Here is a 19,384-nt window from a genome sequence, read left to right as displayed (position 1 = left end):
TCCCCTTCCCTCCCCAGACCCAAGCCACCCAGATATGTTTTTCATTATTATTTGGCCTTCTATTATGTCAAAGCATTTTTAAGTTTACTTCAGAATTGTTATAGGGACAGCCACTTTTACCAAAAAAGCAAAAGAAACAATAATAAAAAAAGACAAGAACGTACAAAGCACCTTATTTGTGTTTCTATTCTGTTAGGTCCAGTAAAGAGTATAGATAACTGTGCATGATTTTTATTCCTGAGTCTGCAAAAAACAAAACAAAACAAAACAAAAAAAACCCCTTACATAAATAAATTATAATCACTTAGATCTATATATGTGCATATTACTTTATTAACTTTAGGAAAAATAAATAATTTTAGGAAAAAAGTGTCGGTGCGGCCACCAGCATGAGTTGGTGGCTTCACTCTGAGGCCACCAAAAATTTTGTTGCGAGAACCCCAGTAAAAGCACACTACTGTGTTGTGCATTAATTGGTCCATATGTGCTGGTCCATACTATAAGGGTCCCTTGCTGTATGAGGCAGTACTATGTTAAAGTGCACTAGGGAACATCACATAAAGATTACTTATTACAGTAGTATGTATAGTACAATACAGTCATACAACTGTAATGATTAATGCATATACTAGTTAAAGCAAATATAAATATATACAGTATATAAAAAGGAAGTCCTGAAATCTATTATTTTTGCATAGCTACTAAAATTTCAAAAATACTAAAAATAACCTCTAAAAAGAAATTAATAAACCCCAAAATGGAAGCCCCTAAATATATTTTTAGTAGCAGTGTGGTATTTATAGCCACTGCATTTCACATAATTATGAACATTGAAGAACTCCACTTTCTAACACTCCTTTAATTTCTTCTTTGAATAAGAGAAAATTAGGAAAGATGCAAAAGAGATGTTTAAAGTACCAGCAAGAACAGGCCTGGATACCTCTGACTATACCTGTGGATTTATTTCAGGGGATGAAAGAGGTGAATAGTTAGCGACAGAGCTGAGTTACTGTTTGTTTAAATGAATTCTTACCTAAATCCATTTTAAGTGCAATTAGAAAACAGCATGTCCCTGTAATGTACTGAATGATGCCTCCCCCTCTCCTGGCCATTTTATGCAGCTATAAGCATAACCTTTAAAGGAAACTACTCTCAGAACTTTAAGCCTTATTTTGGGTTTTGAAGCCCTAGTACAAATGGCAATGTCTCTATGTGGTCCCATCCTAAAAAAAATAAGAACTGCTTAACTTTAAGCACATAAGTAGGTCATTGATTTCAGTGCATAAATTTAGAGCAAATGCTTCATTATTTGTAGGATTGGTGTCTAATATTTTTTAATAGGGGACACAAAATGATAAATGCATCAGTGCATAACAGAAACCTTTGTACTTTATCCTTACCCGCACTCCCAGTGCATTGACTCCCCATTCACTTTACAACAAGTTTAAAGGATGATCTATAGCTTCAAATTTTTCCTCTTCTACCACATCAGCCTAAGATAATTATCCAGTATTGCACATTTTATCTAATCTTTAAGAGCTGGATATCTTGCATCTTTCCACATTATTTCAATTTTTCTTCTTGCCAAAGTAAGTCACCACCAAATCTCAACTGAGGTTTTAATAACGTCCAGAAGACATTTGCTATTAGATGCATTGTGGGATCTAACACTCTGACTCAAATGAGTCCTCCTAGCATATGCTGCCAATGTGTATTAATGATCCAGACTATTAACAATATTTTGCACTTATACAGTGTCTGCCATATAAAGGATCTCAAAACACTTTCCAAACGTTAACATCCCAAGATCACTAAAAAATTTGTAAATAAATGTGCTTTTCACTTAAGACAATGTCTGCCAAGTGATATGTGTTCTGGAGAGAATTTTTACAACTGAATTATAAGCCCCTGAAAATAGAGGTTTGTAATTGATATACTGACAGCCCCTTAATTTTAGTGCAACTAACAAGTGCTGCTGTAATTCATTTACATAAAAAAAGTTAAGAGGAAACCGTTATTTGTTCTTATATACCCTACCATGAACCAAAACAGATGAATGTTAAACTGAAAGAACGAAACAAATGTCTTGAATACTGACTGACTGTGCCTGAATTAGATTATAATGGATGAATCTTGATAGATACCATAGGTCTAAAGTTCAGGTCATGTTTCTCTCTAGAATTTACATATTTAGTGGTTTAACAAAAGGCAGAACCTCCTGTATATCTGTAGCATCAAATGAATGTTAACATTATTCAACCTGTTCACCACAGAAAGTTACATAAAAAAGAGTTCTCATGTCAACATTTCTAGAAAGTAAACTTCTGCCTTGGCTAGGGTTCAAAATGAAAAATTATATATATATATATATATATATATATAAAATTGTTTTGGCTTTTGATCTTTACCACGAAATAATTCATGAAATATAAAGTTAAAATTTAATTCTCTCTCCTGTGAAGTCCTCTTCTGTAAATATCACTAGAAGGGACCACATATGGTTGACTACGCTTTTCACAGGCTTCATAGGGACCAAGATAAAACGATTTATTAATTGATTTGTGTATTTGCTTGACAAATTGTGCTAAACAGCTAATAATGGATTACTATTTAATATTATTTGAATTATTATTACTTGTAATGCATAGTAGCCCAGGTGATGGACCAGGACCACACTGGGCTAAGAACTGCGCCAACATAGAACAAAAAGATTGTAAACTCACTGGGGCTGGAACTAACTAAGGGCTTGTCTTCACTACTGGGAAGATTGACACCCAGTCGACTCCGGTACTCTACCTCTCCGAGAAGAGTATGATAAATTGATGGGAGACATCTCCTGTCGATGCAGTGAAGATACCGTGGTAAGTTGACCTAAGCTACATCAACTCCAGTTACGTTATTCACCTAGCTGGAGTAGAGTAACTTAGGTCGATTTACCCCAATAGTGTGGACAAAGCCTAAGTAAAGTTAGAAACAGTAGGTAACTTTATTTAGAGTATTCTAGCTGCACATTGAGTACGTTGAACATCACCTATATGGCACCCTTGTGCTTTGCAAATTAAGGCCCCAATTCTGCAAAGCACTAGAACAGGAGAATAACTTTAAGTGTTTGCTTACACCCTATTCCAGTCCAGAGAGCTTAAATACTTGCTTAAAGTGAAGTAATTGTTTAAGTGCTTTGCTGAATAGGGAATTAAACACCAGCCTACAAGTGCTGATGAATAGGAATTTAACTCTTCCCAAACCATAACCCAACACACTATATATACCATATTAAGAAATTAAATCACTGCCTTCATTCACAGTAGCTCCTTTCAAACGCATAACATTTGGCTGTTTTATTCATTTTAATCCCACATGGAGTGAATAACTGTACATGAAATCTTATGTTATGGTGTCAATCCCAGATGAACTATGTTTGGCACAGGACCTGAGGCATATGGTGAGGAAAGTGGTGTTGGAGACCAGTTCTGTGACCTTCATAAAACAGAGCAGCTTCAGGGTTATTCTAAATGGTGGGTACCTAAAAGATTTCCCAAAGGCTTGCAACCAACAATTCTCAGAGTCTAGCTGATTCTAGTGGCTCCTTTCAAAGCAAATGGTTCTGATTTTGATCTCACTTACACTGGTTTTCTGCTCACGTGGGCCAGATCCTTCAGTGTGGTGCAGTTAGTCAGTTTAACTAACCCACATAGGATCACTCTAGTGTAATGACATAAACCCATCATAGGGTTTTTTACACCATTCCTCCTCGCCGCTGCCAGCATAGCAGGAGGAAGGAACACCTTAGGGGACAGAGGCATCCTGGAGAAAAGGAGGTATGGCTAAGATGGTCCTCAGCCGTGGTTTTGGTCCTGTGCAGATACTGTAGCTTACTATAGGTTAAAGCAACTCCTCTGCCTGTTCTAACATGGCACATGGGGCTGGCCTGCACAGATCTTCTTCAGGACCAGGGGATGGCCTGTGTAACACTATCATCTAGAGAGGAGCTGCTCTTGATTTACACTGGTGTGAGATCAGCATCAGGCCTACTGCATTCTACTATGTCAAATCTCAAAAACTCCTATGTATGTACTTTCTAATCTTCTTGATTCATGCCTCAAGGCACAAGAGTGTAAGAAATGAGCAGCATTCTCTTCACTTAGACCCTTAACAATGCATTAAAATAATTATGAGATGAATTAAATGATCCGAGAACGATTTCAGACTAGGGGTCTCTGGATAATTTATTCATGCTCAGGTTACTCAGCACTGGACATTCAGCTGCGTTCTGGCAGGTGGCAGGCTGGAGAATAGGTTTTATATCTACTGTAGTGGTCCACCATTCTTCACAAAGAAACTATTTTTATCAAAGGTGCCATTCACTCAGACATTTTAAATAGGTTTTTGTTCTTGTCAGCACTGAAAATGAAAGTAAACATGAGTGCAGCTGTGGCAGGGAAGACAGGTACACAGTTTAAAGGTGACAGAAAAGATACATAGTTCTTCGATTAAGTCCCAGTTTTCCTTTAGCATTTACTCTAGTGCTATGGTCTATTTAACTTTGAAAGAGCTGATCTCTGTGCCATTTTCAATGTACACCTTGATCCTGCATCAATCCACATAGAAACCTTTCATCTAGCTAACAAAATTTGGAGATGAGAATAAAAGTGGTTATCTGAAGTACCAAAGGCAATTTGAACATGCATACACATTTCTAAATGTTGCTTAGCAACACAAACTATTCAGCATAAAGATCTGCTGAAATGATCCATAACTAAGACCAGTGTCACTCTAAAATATCAATAAATGAAGGGCATAATTTATTTAAAGAGCACCAACCCCCTTTGTGCCTCCCCTGACAAGGAGGGCACCCTTTGCTCCCTCCGATAAGCATACTTACAGCCCATCATAAATATAAAGGGAAGGGTAACAACCTTTCTGTATACAGTGCTGTAAAATCCCTCCTGGCCAGAGGCAAAACCCTTTCACCTGTAAAGGGTTAAGAAGCTAAGGTAACCTCGCTGGCACCTGACCCAAATTGACCAATGAGGGGACAAGATACTTTCATATCTAGAGGGGTGGGGGGGGACAAAAGGTTCTGTCTGTCTGTGTGATGCTTTTGCCAGGAACAGATCAGGATTGCAAGCCTTACAACTCCTGTAAAGTTGGTAAGTAATATAGCTAGAAAATGCATTAGATTTTCTTTTGATTAATGGCTTGTAAAATAAGCTGTGCTGGAGGGAATGTATATTTCTGTTTTTGTGTCTTTTTGTAACCTAAGGTTTTGCCTAGAGGGATTCTCTATGTTTTGAATCTGATTACCCTGTAAAGTATTTACGATCCTGATTTTACAGAGGTGATTCTTTACCTTTTCTTTAAATAAAACTCTTCTTTTAAGAACCTGATTGATTTTTCATTGTTCTTAAGATCCAAGGGTTTGGGTCTGTGTTCACCTGTACCCATTAGTGAGGATTATTATCAAGCCTTCCCCAGGAAAGGGGGTGTAGGGCTTGGGGGAATATTTTGGGGGAATACATCTCCAAGTGGGCTCTTTCCCTGTTCTTTGTTTAACACGCTTGGTGGTGGCAGCATATGGTTCAAGGACATGGCAAAGTTTGTACCTTGGGGAAGTTTTTAACCTAAGCTGGTAAGAATAAGCTTAGGGGGTCTTTCATGCAGGTCCCCACATCTGTACCCTAGAGTTCAGAGTGGGGAAGGAACCTTGACACAGTCCCTTCAGATGAGGTTCTCCATTCTCACCCAATCCACCATCTCATCCACAAAACACCCTTACTTTTCTGCAGACATCTCCAGCAAAAGCATTTTGGCCATTGAGATTTTGCCATGAGGAAGGAGGTACCATGTGTAACCCCATGAGTCATGCAGCCCTGTGACTGCTTCTGTAGAACAGGAAATCAGAATTCCTGCCACACTTGAAGCAAGCATGGCATTTCCAGAGCTAGTCCACTAAAGGCCTGATCCTACTCTCATTAAGGTTGGTGGAAAGACTCCAGTTGACTCAGATAAGAGTTGGATTGGGCCCTTGTAGCCTACAGTAAACTTGAGGAACAATGACGTTGCCATAAAGCATTTTCTTTAAACTTCTATTTGAAATGTGTGATTTCTTAAACTTTTTTTTACAAACCATCAGAACTGGGAGCAACTTCATGTCCATTTACATTAGGTGAAGTGAGATATGGTATGGTGTGCAATTGGAGATAAACAGGCAAAACAACATGATAACCATTTGAGGAGAGAAGTTATAGAAACACCCTGCTGTCATTAGTGAGATGATAATCATCATGCAATTTCTTGACAGCTGCATTCAAGCTCCTTCATAATCATTATGGGTGAAATTTGCAGCGTTGTTGTAGCCATGTAAATTGATATTGTAGTGATGGGTGAAACTGACCACTACCAGACCTATGCACCACGTAAGTCGCAGTTGAGCCCCCAAGAGCAATGTCTGCATCAAGGGTAATGTTGTCTGATGGCTTTAATGAGAACGTTAAGTGTCTCTTTTATTGTTTCAACATATAAAAAAACAAATCTGTAACAGTTGGGGTTAACATATGCTAGTCAAATGTGTGGGGTATATGGTATCCAGGTTTTAGAGTCTAGATAGGGCTTTAGAATTTGGCATTCTTTTTTGTGTTTTCCCCATTAGTTCCACTTCTGCAAACAGCCCTCTTGGCCCCACAAACGTTTTTTCCAGTCAGTTTTCACCACACATGTTAGCACGGTGGGCTCTCTGCCAAGACCATTCGATTTACTTAAGAATAAATTCAAAATTTATAAATGATTTATTCTTTTAAAATAAAAACACACAGTTCCTCAGGGCCCAAAGTCAGTTCTGAACTATATCAATGGGCCAGTAAAATATACTAGCCTAATGACATATTAATGTGGCATCAGTGAGAAGGAGCATCTTACAAAGTCCAGCAGTGCTGGCTTCATACCTCTCACTGCAGGACAAAGAATGACCACAAGCTTTTTCAGAAGGAGGCATTTTGTTTTTATGAATCAGCACTTGTGGTGTTGTGTGAAATTATTTTTGCTGTAAGCAGGACTCCTCTTTGTGGACATTAACAAGAGTGATGGAAAATGCTTCCCCTGTGAATCATGACTTAGCACTATTTAAAATGAAATCATTAATAAAGTATCAATGATATATAGAGGTCACACTTACTTCCAGAAACCATAAACACGTATTGACTGTTAGGTTTTAAAAAAGGATCTTGGCTGTAGTTTACACCATACTGTAGCCCCTGAGAATTACGAACTCCTCAGGAATGGAGGTTGTTCATAACTCTGAAATGTTCATAACTCTGAACAGAATGTACTGGTTGTTCTTTCAAAAGTTTACAAGTGAACATTGACTTAATGCAGCTTTGAAACTTTAATATGCAAAAGAAAAATGCTGCTTTCCCTTTATTTTTTTTAGTAGTTTACATTTAGCACAGTACTGTACTGAATTTGTGCTTTCTTTGCGGGGGTGGGAGGGAAAAGGAGGAATCTCTGCTGCTGCCTGATTGCATGCTTCTGGTTCCAAATGAGGTGCGTGGTTGACTGGTCAGTTTGTAACTCTGGTGTTCATAACTCTGAGGTTCTCCTGTACTCACAATCTTTGCTCTATAATTTGGATGATTACTATGCGGAAGCTGGAGGACTGGACCAAATGGCTTATGGGACTAGAGCAATGTGATATGAAGACTCACCTTAAGTCACCTGTTCAAATCCAAACAGGTCAGTAATGGCTAAAGGTGAAAGTAAGCCGGCACGGTCAGGTACGGTGTGCTGGCAAGTGCCGTACAAAGCTGACTGTACCGGCAGGGGGCCACTTCCCCAAGCGGGCAATTTAAAAGGGTCCTGGGCTCCTGGCAACAACCGGAGCCCCTGGCCCTTTAAATCGCCGCCAGAGTCCCGCTGCCGGAGCCCTGGGGTAGTGGTGGCAGCAGCTGGTAGCCTCAGGACTCTGGTGGCAATATAAAAGGCCCGAGGCTCCCGGCAGTGGCCAGAGCCCTGGGGCTCCCGACAGCTGCTGCAGCTACCGCAGCTGGAGCCCCGGGCCCTTTAAATCACCGCTGGAGTCCCAGAGTAGAGGCCGCAATTTAAAGGGCCTGGGGATTTAAAGGCCCCACCCACTCCTCCTGAATCCCCCCCCCCAACCCACTCAGGCCCCAGCGCTGCCTACTGGTAAGTCCCTTAAGTTATTTTCACCCCCGTAGTGGCTGAAACAATAAGTTCCACCTACTTGCTGTTCAGTGGCCTATATGAAGTGAACTGGTGGTCTTTGTCCAGTTCTTAATATATCAGGGTCTTCTGGAAAATGTTACGGCACCATTGCTATTGAAAGAATTAATAGCCATCTCCTCACTTTCGTTTGCCTGCTCAAGTTATGGCTGAGGTGCATGACCAGTGTGGGAAGCTTGCATTGCAGCTGCCTATGCTGGAACACAAAATGAAAGCTAAAACCCCTGATTTTTTTTCTGCATTTCACATTGGAACCATTTCCACCATATACTTTTGCACCCTCCAGTATTTTTGTTTCATGCAAGTTGTCTATTGAGCTACCCAGTAACTTTTTATGCTATCACTCTGAGCGACCCATCATTATGAAAGACTGCCCTCATGTCATACCATTAGTGCTCATAACAATATTTTTTTTCTTAACTACCTCTGTTTTTTCATTTACATTTGCATCGTGGAAGGTTGAGAGTTTGCTCTGGACATCATTGCTGATGGGATATTTGCAAGCAGAGAAGTAGTAAGGATTAGAATATATGTGGGAAGAAATCAGCTGGTGTCAAGCCAGGCATGAATCAGAAGGATGGGTTTGAATTCTAGTTTATATAATTCCTGTGCTGCAAGTTGGAGGGATAGGAATAAAATTAAAATGTGCTGCATGAATGTAAATTCATTAGACTCTGTTTTTCCATGCTATAACCAAACGTAAAAATTGCACCACTCAAATTTATTGGCAACCGTGAAAGCCAGTGGGGACAAGGACCAGAGAGAGATAAAAAATTTTGTTGGTACGCCGGCAGTCAGCCAACAGCATTAGAACTTTGTGTTGGCATATGTAGCTTTTTTCTCTCCTAAAGAGATCACTGTTCCCATTAGTCAAATGGTATAAAAAATGTTCCCGACAATAATAACGATAGCATACATCAATCAAAGAAAAAAATCCCAGTATGTGCCAGCCAGCATCTGAACTGAACCAATGTTCTTGTGAAGCTTAATTAGCTAATGTAGCAGTGGTAAAGATTCTTTGGTATACAGACAATACAGCTGATAGACAGACCCTATCAAAATGGCCAGCAAAAGTCCAAGAATATTTGGCTGGAAAGCAGTGATTATCCATAGGCATGAGGATTGCTCAGGTAAGTGTGCAGCATTGCTGTGCTGCCAACTGCTATGTAAAAGTTTGTTAAAAAAACAAAAACGCAATACACAACTACTTTACATGGATGACTTAAAAAAGAAACAAAGAAATCATACAATGAAGTTGCTGAGGAGAAAGACAGGATGCATAGGGAGGGAGGAAGGATTCTTCCTGAATGCTTGTTAACTCCTCAGGCAGCTAATCTTCAGAGGAGGGACACATCAGAAATTAAATTTGATGAGTAATTTTCTCAGTGCAGACAGCACCGAAATATCATCTGACACAGATATCCAGTTTAGACTCCACTTATGTTTAATGGTTGGATAATCATGGATCATAAGTTTAGCTTTAATAACAACTACAGAAGACACTTTATTAGCAGACTTCACAGGCTGCAAGGTTGTCATTTGTCGTTATAGTGATTTTCTGTTTTAAAATATTGCAGCAATTTGTCTCTTTTTTAATTAATGAAATTAGATAAATCTGAGCTCTCTGTATTCATAAAATCTAAGGCGTTGTCTACGCTACAGGGGAAAGTCGATCTAAGCTACACAATTTGAGTTACATGAATAGCGTAACTCAAAATCAACATAGCTTAGATCTACTTACCACAGGGTCCACATTACATGATGTCAACAGGAGACACTCTCCCATTGACTCCCCCTACTCTTCTCAATCCGGTGGAGTATGGGAGTCGACGGGAGAATGATCTGTAGTCTATTTAGCGGGTCTTCACTAGAGCCGCTAAATCAACCGCTGATACATCAATCGCTTCTCGTTGATCCCCCGGTAACTGTAGACAAGTCCTAAGACTCAGGGTGAGCGCTGCTAGAAACCACAGGGGGTTTTATAGGATGAGGAACCAAAAGCACTGTCCTTTGCATACCAGCCGAATCACTGTCAGACTGACTGCTTTATTGATGTGTCTTCTGTCTGGGGAAATTCATCAGCGAATCCCTTGAATGAAGTGTTGGGATCAGGTTAAGGAACCTGCTACACCAGCCTGAGTTGGAGTAGCAGCTGCAACCCCTTCACAACTCTTTTACTGTGTTTGCGGCTACTGATTCTGCATAAAAAGGGATGCCATGGTGAGTCCCTTACTTGTGTTAACCGACAGATATATCACATATTAATTTGCATTAAGAATACAATATCAAGATAATATATTGCATACATATTTCTAGCTGTTACATGGCCTGAATTGGCCTGTCTGTTTATAATCCTATTCACTTACTCTGAATACCCCATAACACTTTGCAAAGCTGAAGTCAGCTTTGGATTAAAAAATAAGAAGCTTGTCAAAGGCAAAATACATTCTGGGGAGGTACCTTCACAGACCAGTACCTGGAAAGTTAATATACAAAACAAAGAAGAAAAGGTACAGAACAAGTTAAGGAACTGGGACAAAACTGATGGGCTGGATTTTAATGATGTGGAAAATTCTGTTACTTGTAAAACCATCCTATGTTAACTCCTAGTTAAAATGTGGAACTTCTGTGGCACACCTTCTGTGTAAAATGAATGTAACAATGCTGCACAAGACTGTTTCCTGGAAACCGGTATCATATCAAAACTCTTCCTGTACTGCAGTGTTATTGACTTTTAGCAATAAACCCAACTGACATTAGTTATTTGGTCTCTTGAATATATTCCATACTGAACTGAAGTATGGTCAAGCAATTGATTATACAATTTCGCAACACCACTAGCCTAAATGAGGCTGATCCACAGATCCTTTCCACAGGGTGCATGAAGTGCAGAAGATCTCCTGCATAGTGGCTCTACCTGCCTCCTCCCACCAGCTGCATGCCCTAATGCAGTGCTTATGTGAGACAGAGACAGCTGAGTTTGCCTTATCCACCCCAGGTGCACTTCTTCTGAAGTCAGTTGAACAACGTATGTCACCGGATTTTACACGAGTCAGGAGTGTAAGATCTGACCAAGGGAGACAGCATGTTATGGTCAATAAGAAATGGGAGTGGGTCTCAGGGAACCTGGGCTTCCTTCCCAGTGATACCAATGACTTGTGAGGAGCTTTTTGGAAGAGTCACAGTTTCCCCATCTATAAAACTGGGGCATGATATTTCCCCCATTTCTAGAACACATTTTGAAGTCTGTGGATAAATGGATTATATAAGTGCTGAGTACCCTTATCAGCATCAGTATAACGCTTGGCTGTTATTATGTTATGCATTGGGTGGAAGAGTCAGAAAGTTATGAAGAACAACTTAAAAATTTATTTTCTTATTAAACCCCATCCAATTGTACATCAATACTGCATTGTCACCTTGTGTGTCTTGAATGTCAGCCTACTCAGCACAGGCAAATTGTTAAATTCAACTTCATTTCTAAGAGGGAAGAATTTGCTGTGGTTTCCAGCTTTTTTCTCTTTTCATAGAGGAAGAATGGTTTATCGGCTGGTGTATCAGACAGGGAGCAGCCAAGCTTGCTCTGTAGGAAGAACTGATCTGTGGGAAACTCTGCTGTACTATCAACAGCATTTTCTGGCTGCCAAGATTTTGGTAAGGGGTTTTGTAAAAGTAACTGTAAAAATTAACATGCAATAATATTCAAAAGTTAATGATGAGTATTGAGTATTAACTTTTACTGTTGCTTTACAAATATCCTTACCCAAGATCCGAGTACGAGAATGCTACTGACTGCAGAGCAGAACCTGCTCCATTGCTTTTGACAAATCCAGTACAGCTGCTAGACTGGCTCCTTGATACAATAGCAAAGTTAGAAAATTAAATTCCTATGGCAATACAGCTCACCCCTCAAAATAGCTAATGTTAATCAAGGAATCAACTGGTGTCTGGAAGGGATATTGTGCTCTATGTTCTCTGTGATCACTGTTATATTCATGGTCTGCACCAGCACGTCTGAATATAAATTAGATAAAAACATAAATATTCTTGCTGGAAGGTAGCAACGTAACACTACTTTATCTCTCAGAATTCAGAGCTATAACACACACAAGAACACACAGAGAAAAAACAGGCTGCTCCTTAAGACAGCCAAGCATAACTCACTCCACCTTGCTTTAAGATGGCTTTTTCCAAATTACACTGATCCCATGGTTTTTGACAGAGCCCCCTCACCTGCAAGCAGAACCAGAAAATTCCGCTGCTCTTAGAGTAGCAGCTTGCATTTCCAACACAGTCCTCAATACATCACAATCACTACTGTAGTCTGAAGGCTGTAATAGACCCCATGGTTCTTTTGCCCGCTTGACACACCACACACACATTTTGCTTGTGGATTTATGCAGCTTTGACTCCTCCCTAATCTGCTCCCAATCCCCCTGCTGATGCAGGGAGAAAGAGAGTGCCCCCCCCCCCCCCAGTGGTGCATAAGCAAAGCTGAGAAATCCCCACACAGGAACTGGTTCTATTGTCAACCAGCCATCCCATGCCCATTGAGAAGGTAGAGGGTTAGCCCATTTGCTCACACGTTCTTAATAATTTTGACTGTCATGGCACCTCCCATCATTTATACAGAAAGTGGAAAAATGCCAGCCATTATTTGGTTAAAAGAAAACTACTTAATTATATGCTTTAAGGTATTTGTATTTAAGGCAGCTTTATGCAGGGTGGAAAGACAGATTCCTAATATAGTGAATGATACCTTCAGAGCATATTATACAGTATTTGTAAGTATTAAATGGTTTTACTTTAGAAATATAAATGTTTGTTCATCTCTGAACTATGCTCTTGAGAGTCATGAGAAAGCAACGTATGCTTAAGGAATGCCAAAAAGAGATGTACTCCAAAGTAGAACATCTTCCAAGAAATCTAGTGATTAATGTGTCAGGCTTGTGAGTTTAACACAATAGCAGCAACTCATCCGTTATCAAAAATATACACTACCGTAGTTAAAGAAATTGAAAAAAGAAAAGGAGTACTTGTGGCACCTTAGAAACTAACCAATTTATTTGAGCATGAGCTTTCGTGAGCTACAGCTCACTTCATCGGATGCATCCGATGAAGTGAGCTGTAGCTCACGAAAGCTCATGCTCAAATAAATTGGTTAGTCTCTAAGGTGCCACAAGTACTCCTTTTCTTTTTGCGAATACAGACTAACACGGCTGTTACTCTGAAAGAAATTGAAATGACCTAATGTATGTGCTAACCTTCTAGTTCCAGAACTGATTATATATATATATATATATAAAAAAAACAGATAGTCTAAATCCTATAACTATACCATCTTGGGCTGTGTTCTCATCAGATTTAACTAAGCAGGGTCAATATGGTCAACACTTGGAAGATCTATTAGGAAAACCAAAGGGTTGCCATAAACTGTGCTGACAATTCAGTAGGTGGCACTATTCCCCCTAATTCAGCACTCAGTAAACACCTTGGCATGATATTAAGAGATACTGTTTAGTTCAAGGTCCCGCTTTTCAGATAAGATTTAAAAGCAAGGTCCTGGCCAGTTGTGGACATTAAAAGATTCCACTGCATTCATTATAAGAGCATCAAAAAAACACTTTTAATCTCTTGGCTCTGGATAAATTCCAACTTGGGAAACTACATTCCACCTGGCTAATTCCACCTCTTGTTCCAACTGGCAATGGTATTTGTCTTTGTGACAGTTTGGGGGAATACATCTCTTCAAATCCTGAATTTCATCTTGCCTTGTGACCCCTATTTATGACTGTTACCTTCACTGTGGATTAGAGTTTCCCTTTTGTAGCAGAGGCATGACACCATGTGGGTCAGACGTCAGAGAAGCTGTAACAGAACAGACAAGGGCCACCAACACTGAACAATTCTTCCCAATTGCAACAATGGGTTTCCCGCTATTGACTCTCAATATTTATCTACCCACAAGTTGAGAGGGCTGGAGGCTGGAATTTCCCCAGCAGAAGTTCATGGGCAACAAGAAAGAGAGACTGTTCTAAAACAGAGCACTTATCTAAGCAAGACAGGCCATTCTAACACAAGAAGCAAGAGGGCTAGGTCAGGGAGGCTGGTGGGGATGCCTAACCTAAGGACTCAGACCAAATCCAGGACTTACTGGGATGGTGAGGTCAGATGGAGGAGAATTGTGTTCAGGAGTTTGTTGTTTTCAAGAGAGCTGTAACTCTCTTGTGCCTTCCATAAGAGTAAAGTGTTTGTGCATATCAAATTCCTTTACTAAGGCTGAGTTAATTGCTTTACTGCCACATGCTCCTAAAAAGGTTGTGGCTAGGAAATCCGAGTTCCCACAGGCACATGGAACTCTGGGGAACTTGGGGGCATGGAAATCATGTCTAACCAAATGTGTGCGGAAGAGGGCAGTGACACTGGTTATGGGGGCTAGGAGGTCAGGCTGCAGGGACCTACAACTGAAAAAGGGTGTCATACACAGGGTCCATATAAAGACCTAGGGGGCTTAGATGCATGTGGGTTAGTGGATGGGTCCAATCACAACAGACTGGTGCCCATCCAGAAAGTGTTTTCACAACCTGTCCTAAAAAAACATGGTGTAGAGAGACTCTGTGGTGTTAAGCAGCTGCTGTTTTCCATCCCAGAAGCAGCTGTAAGTGGTAGGTGCAATGACTTCTACATGTTTTTTGTAAATTACTGTATAACTACAACAGAACACACACACACCCCTTCATTATTATACATTATTCAGACTTCTGCAGTAAATAATTCTTGGTCTCCAGCTAGTTTGTGAATATTCACAGTCTACTCTGTGTTGGTTAGTTACAGGTTCTTTATTAGACTACCCGTGAAACGAACCACCAACATGAATTTCAAAATTGTATATTTGATTGCAGTATTTCAAATTTATGCGGTCTTGGTTATACACACCAATCATCCAGCCCAATATGAAATGCAAATTGTGAATCAGAATATCACAATCATAACTATCATTCAAAATGTACTTTTGACAAATTCATGCCTTGGAATGCAGGATTTGCTTTTCATTGTGTTTCTGTTAGCAGACCTCGTGCCCTGGAAAATTTGCAAAAAGCTAACAGGAAAGGGTCACAAACATAGTCAAATCGAATCTTCCTTTCCAATTTTAATAATTATGGGTGGATGTTCTTTCCAATATATACCCACCTCTAATAACATACTTGTCAAATTTGCCACTCTGGAAGTGTAATGGGGCCTTAGTGTAAAAGAGAATTAAGTCCTTAATTTCCCGCTCAAAGAATCACAGAATATCAGGGTTGGAAGGGACCTCAGGAGGTCATCTAGTCCAACCCCCTGCTCAAAGCAAGACCAATCCCCAACTAAATCATCCCAGCCAGGGCTTTGTCAAGCCTGACCTTAAAAACTTCTAAGGAAGGAGATTCCCCCACCTCCCTAGGTAACGCATTCCAGTGCTTCATCGCCCCCCTAGTGAAAAAGTTTTTTCCAATATCCAACCTAAACCTCCTCCATTGTAACTTGAGACCATTACACCTCGTTCTGTCATCTGCTACCACTGAGAACAGTCTAGATCCATCCTCTTTGGAACCCCCTTTCAGGTAGTTGAAAGCAGCTACCTCCCCTTCCTTCAAGGAACTAAAGGCACCCTAACCCACCAGAGCATCCAGTGTAGCCAATAATATTAATGCAAACGTGCCAACAAGTCATCCCATTTCCTTCATCCCAAACAACTGTCAGAGGAGACCAATCAGATACAAGAACATAAATAACTGAACTGACTAAGCCAAAAGTTATTTCTTATTTGTGTGGATCTTCTTGTTCAAGTTAAAGAGAGGTTATACATATGCAGATACTACACACTCATTTGGGCCATAGGTGTAGATAGAAAACAATCTGAAGTTGATCTCTGTTCATGCAAGAAATGCATGTCCAATAGTATAAGTGATCAAGGGAATTGTAGGTGAGTCGTTGCTGTTTGTATTCAATATGAAAACTTGGATTTGGGTTCAGCTGTCAAAAGAACAATATGGTTGTTGGGATTGCTTCTACACCAGGGATCACTTCCACACAGTCGTGAAAGTGAGCATTTTTGCATCTGCCAGAAGTACACAGAACAAGACATATCAGGAAGACATGTTCCATAATTTTCCATGCAAGGGCTGCATGAACTGATGTTGATGACAACTAATACTTTTAAGGCCTTTTCAATTTTTATACTCTTTTGATGAATAAGGGGTGGCTAGACAGTCAGCCTCCTAAACCAGAAAAGTAACAGACACCATAAGACAAAAATAGCAAAGTCACCATCCCAAAACACTGCTGACAAGGGTACTGAGTACTTAGCAATGGTTTATCACTGCAGCTTTTAGGTGCTGTCTTGTGGCCTCAGGCTTTAGTGAAGCATGGATTTAACACTGGCAAACTGTCTTGATGGTAATGATATTTTGGTAGGAGGGGACCATGAATCAGAATATCAGTGTTAGAAGGGACCTCAGGAGGTCATCTAGTCCAACCCCCTGCTCAAAGCAGGACCAATCTCCAATTTTTGCCCCAGATCCCTAAATAGTCCCTTTAAGGATTGAACTTACAACCCTGGGTTTAGCAGGCCAATGCTCAAACCACAGAGCTCCCTCCCTACCACTGAGCTATCCCTCCCTTGATTAAGAGCTTCAAGGCATCTCACCAAGTGAAGGATCCACAAAAGAGAATTCCCCATCCTATGTAATACCTTCACCAGACAACTGAGAGCAAGACACAGGATTGGTCGAAGGGGGGCTCTTCTCCTCTTTACTCTTGTCCCTCTCTGAGAAGAGTAGTTGACTTAACTTTTAACCAACTCTCCTCTACACTAGAAGGAAGGGTCCACTTCTAATGGCTCCTTCACTCCTTTATCTATGCATTTAAAGGGCTGGGTTTGCTTTCCCGGCCCCCTCCTCAGAAATTTAAGCAAAACAGAACAAAACAAACAAACTGCTTTGCTGCTTTCAGGTACTGGAAAGAAAAGAGACATCTTAGGCCTGGATTCAGGAAAGCACTTAAGTGCCTGCATAAAATCTATCTTGTTCACCAATGTACTTCCGGTATGTGTTTAACTTTTAAGCACCTGCTTGTCTCATTGACTTTGAAGTTAAACATGTGCTTGAGCACTTTGCTGAATCAGGGTTTAGTGTCTACTAAGTACCAGAAAGTTGTAATAAATCAGAATCTTTTCAGACAAGTTGTTTTTACTCTGCTTGAAAACAGTTGTTATTATTTAACATTTGCATCTAGCTTAAGAGGTATGCTGGCAGGCCTCACAGACCATACCGGAGAGCTCTGTAAGGCCACTACAGAACTGAGCTGCAAGATTTCAAAATGGGGAAGATAGCTACCTCCTCCAAACACAAGGGAAGCAAAATGGCATTGGTGAAGGGAAGGAAATCCATGCACAAAATTCACCATGAGGGCAAAGAAGCTGTCTCCCTTCTCAAACGCCATTGACAACACAACAAATAGTAAATCCCACCAACGAACTATGACCGACAATGGGATTTAACCCTTTGCTGTCTAGTAAAACTTCTTGAAAAATACAATGAACAAACATGCACACAAATTAAAATGTATGTTCATGCCAATACTTCCTCACTGGTATAGGTAGAGGGTGAAGGAAAGCACTACGTTATCTTGCACTCAGAGAAATATGGCCAGATCCTCAGCTGCTGTAAATCAGTACAGTTGCATTGACTTCCATGGAAATAATTAGACATACACCAGCTAGGACTCTGGCTCATAGTCACCTGCCTTTCTCCAGTTATTACATTGCCTCCAAAGCACAAAGAGTCTGAAGAGACTGATGGGATTAGCACGTACTATATTGGATGTCAATTTGAAATGACATTCCAGGCTTGCTTGCTGGACTAGAAAGAATTAGAATGTGACTTGGCTGCCCAAGAAGTTAAGGGCTAAAAACATCCCTGGTGTAACTCCACTGAAGTCCATGGAGTGATACAATGATGACTTTGGCCAACTGAGGCTATATTTCTTTAATTAAGGTCTCCTTAAGGTTAACACAGACACTATATCCAACTGCAATAGTTTTCATATATCGCCAGTGTTACTTCATTGTTTTTATTTTGATTGTCTGAAGTTCCAGTGAAGTTGGGACAACCTGCAAACACAGCAACATTTGATTTACTATGTGGCAGCTTACTTTCCTCGAGCCAGCCCTGAATCCAGACCATCAGTTTTAACACCTCTTTACTATTATTGAAACACATTATATTTATTTACCAGGTTGTTACCCCATCATTTAGAAAACAATATTTCACAAAAAAATTAATGGTGCCCAAAATCTCATAATTAGAATCTACTACTTCTTATTACATTCCATTGTCTGCTGATGCAAGCATCTTCAGGTCAAATACAGCTCAGAAAACAGCTAATTATGTCCATTCCCATGAGTAAGAAAATCTTTAAATGTAATTAAAGTGCCTTAACTCTACTCCTGCACATTAGGGTCTTGTTCCCACTGGATTTTCTATCATGTGACTTAAAGTGACAGGTTGAGCATTAATATTAACAGTAGCTCTCATCTGTAGCTTTGTTTTTCATTCAGCTTTAGTTGAAGGATATTTTGATCAAGCAAATTTCTTTCTTGCTATCACATCTCCCTAATCACTGGCATAAATATAAACCAATAAGCAATAGGAGCCTGCCAGCTTTAAAGTTGGTTACTTTCTGCAACTCGGGTCAATATATTTCACACTCCAGGTAGCCTAGTCTCATTCACAATATTTTGTTTGACATATTAATAACTGGCATAGAGCCAAAAATCCCAGGAAAATATTAAAAGAGGGAAGAGTGCTGAGCACAAACCGCTGAGCTATAGCTGATTTGAGCACAGATTGCACACTGAGTTATATGTACGGTGACCAGATAGCAAATGTGAAAAATCAGGACAGGAGGTGGGGAGCTAGGTGCCTATATAAGATAAAGCCTCAAATATCAGGAATGTCCCTATAAAATACGGACATCTGGTCATGCTAGTTATATATATTACCCAGAATACCTTTTCTGTTGCCCCAACTAATTAAAAAAAAACTATAAAGGAAAAAGCTGTCTAAGTGTCTAATATCTACCAGAAAACTGGAGTAAAGTAGGATTGTAT

Source organism: Lepidochelys kempii, chromosome 10, assembly GCF_965140265.1.
Source record: "Lepidochelys kempii isolate rLepKem1 chromosome 10, rLepKem1.hap2, whole genome shotgun sequence".
NCBI lineage: Eukaryota > Metazoa > Chordata > Testudines > Cheloniidae > Lepidochelys > Lepidochelys kempii.
The sequence above is the reverse complement of the archived record's forward strand: the minus strand, read 5'-3'. Positions refer to the sequence as shown.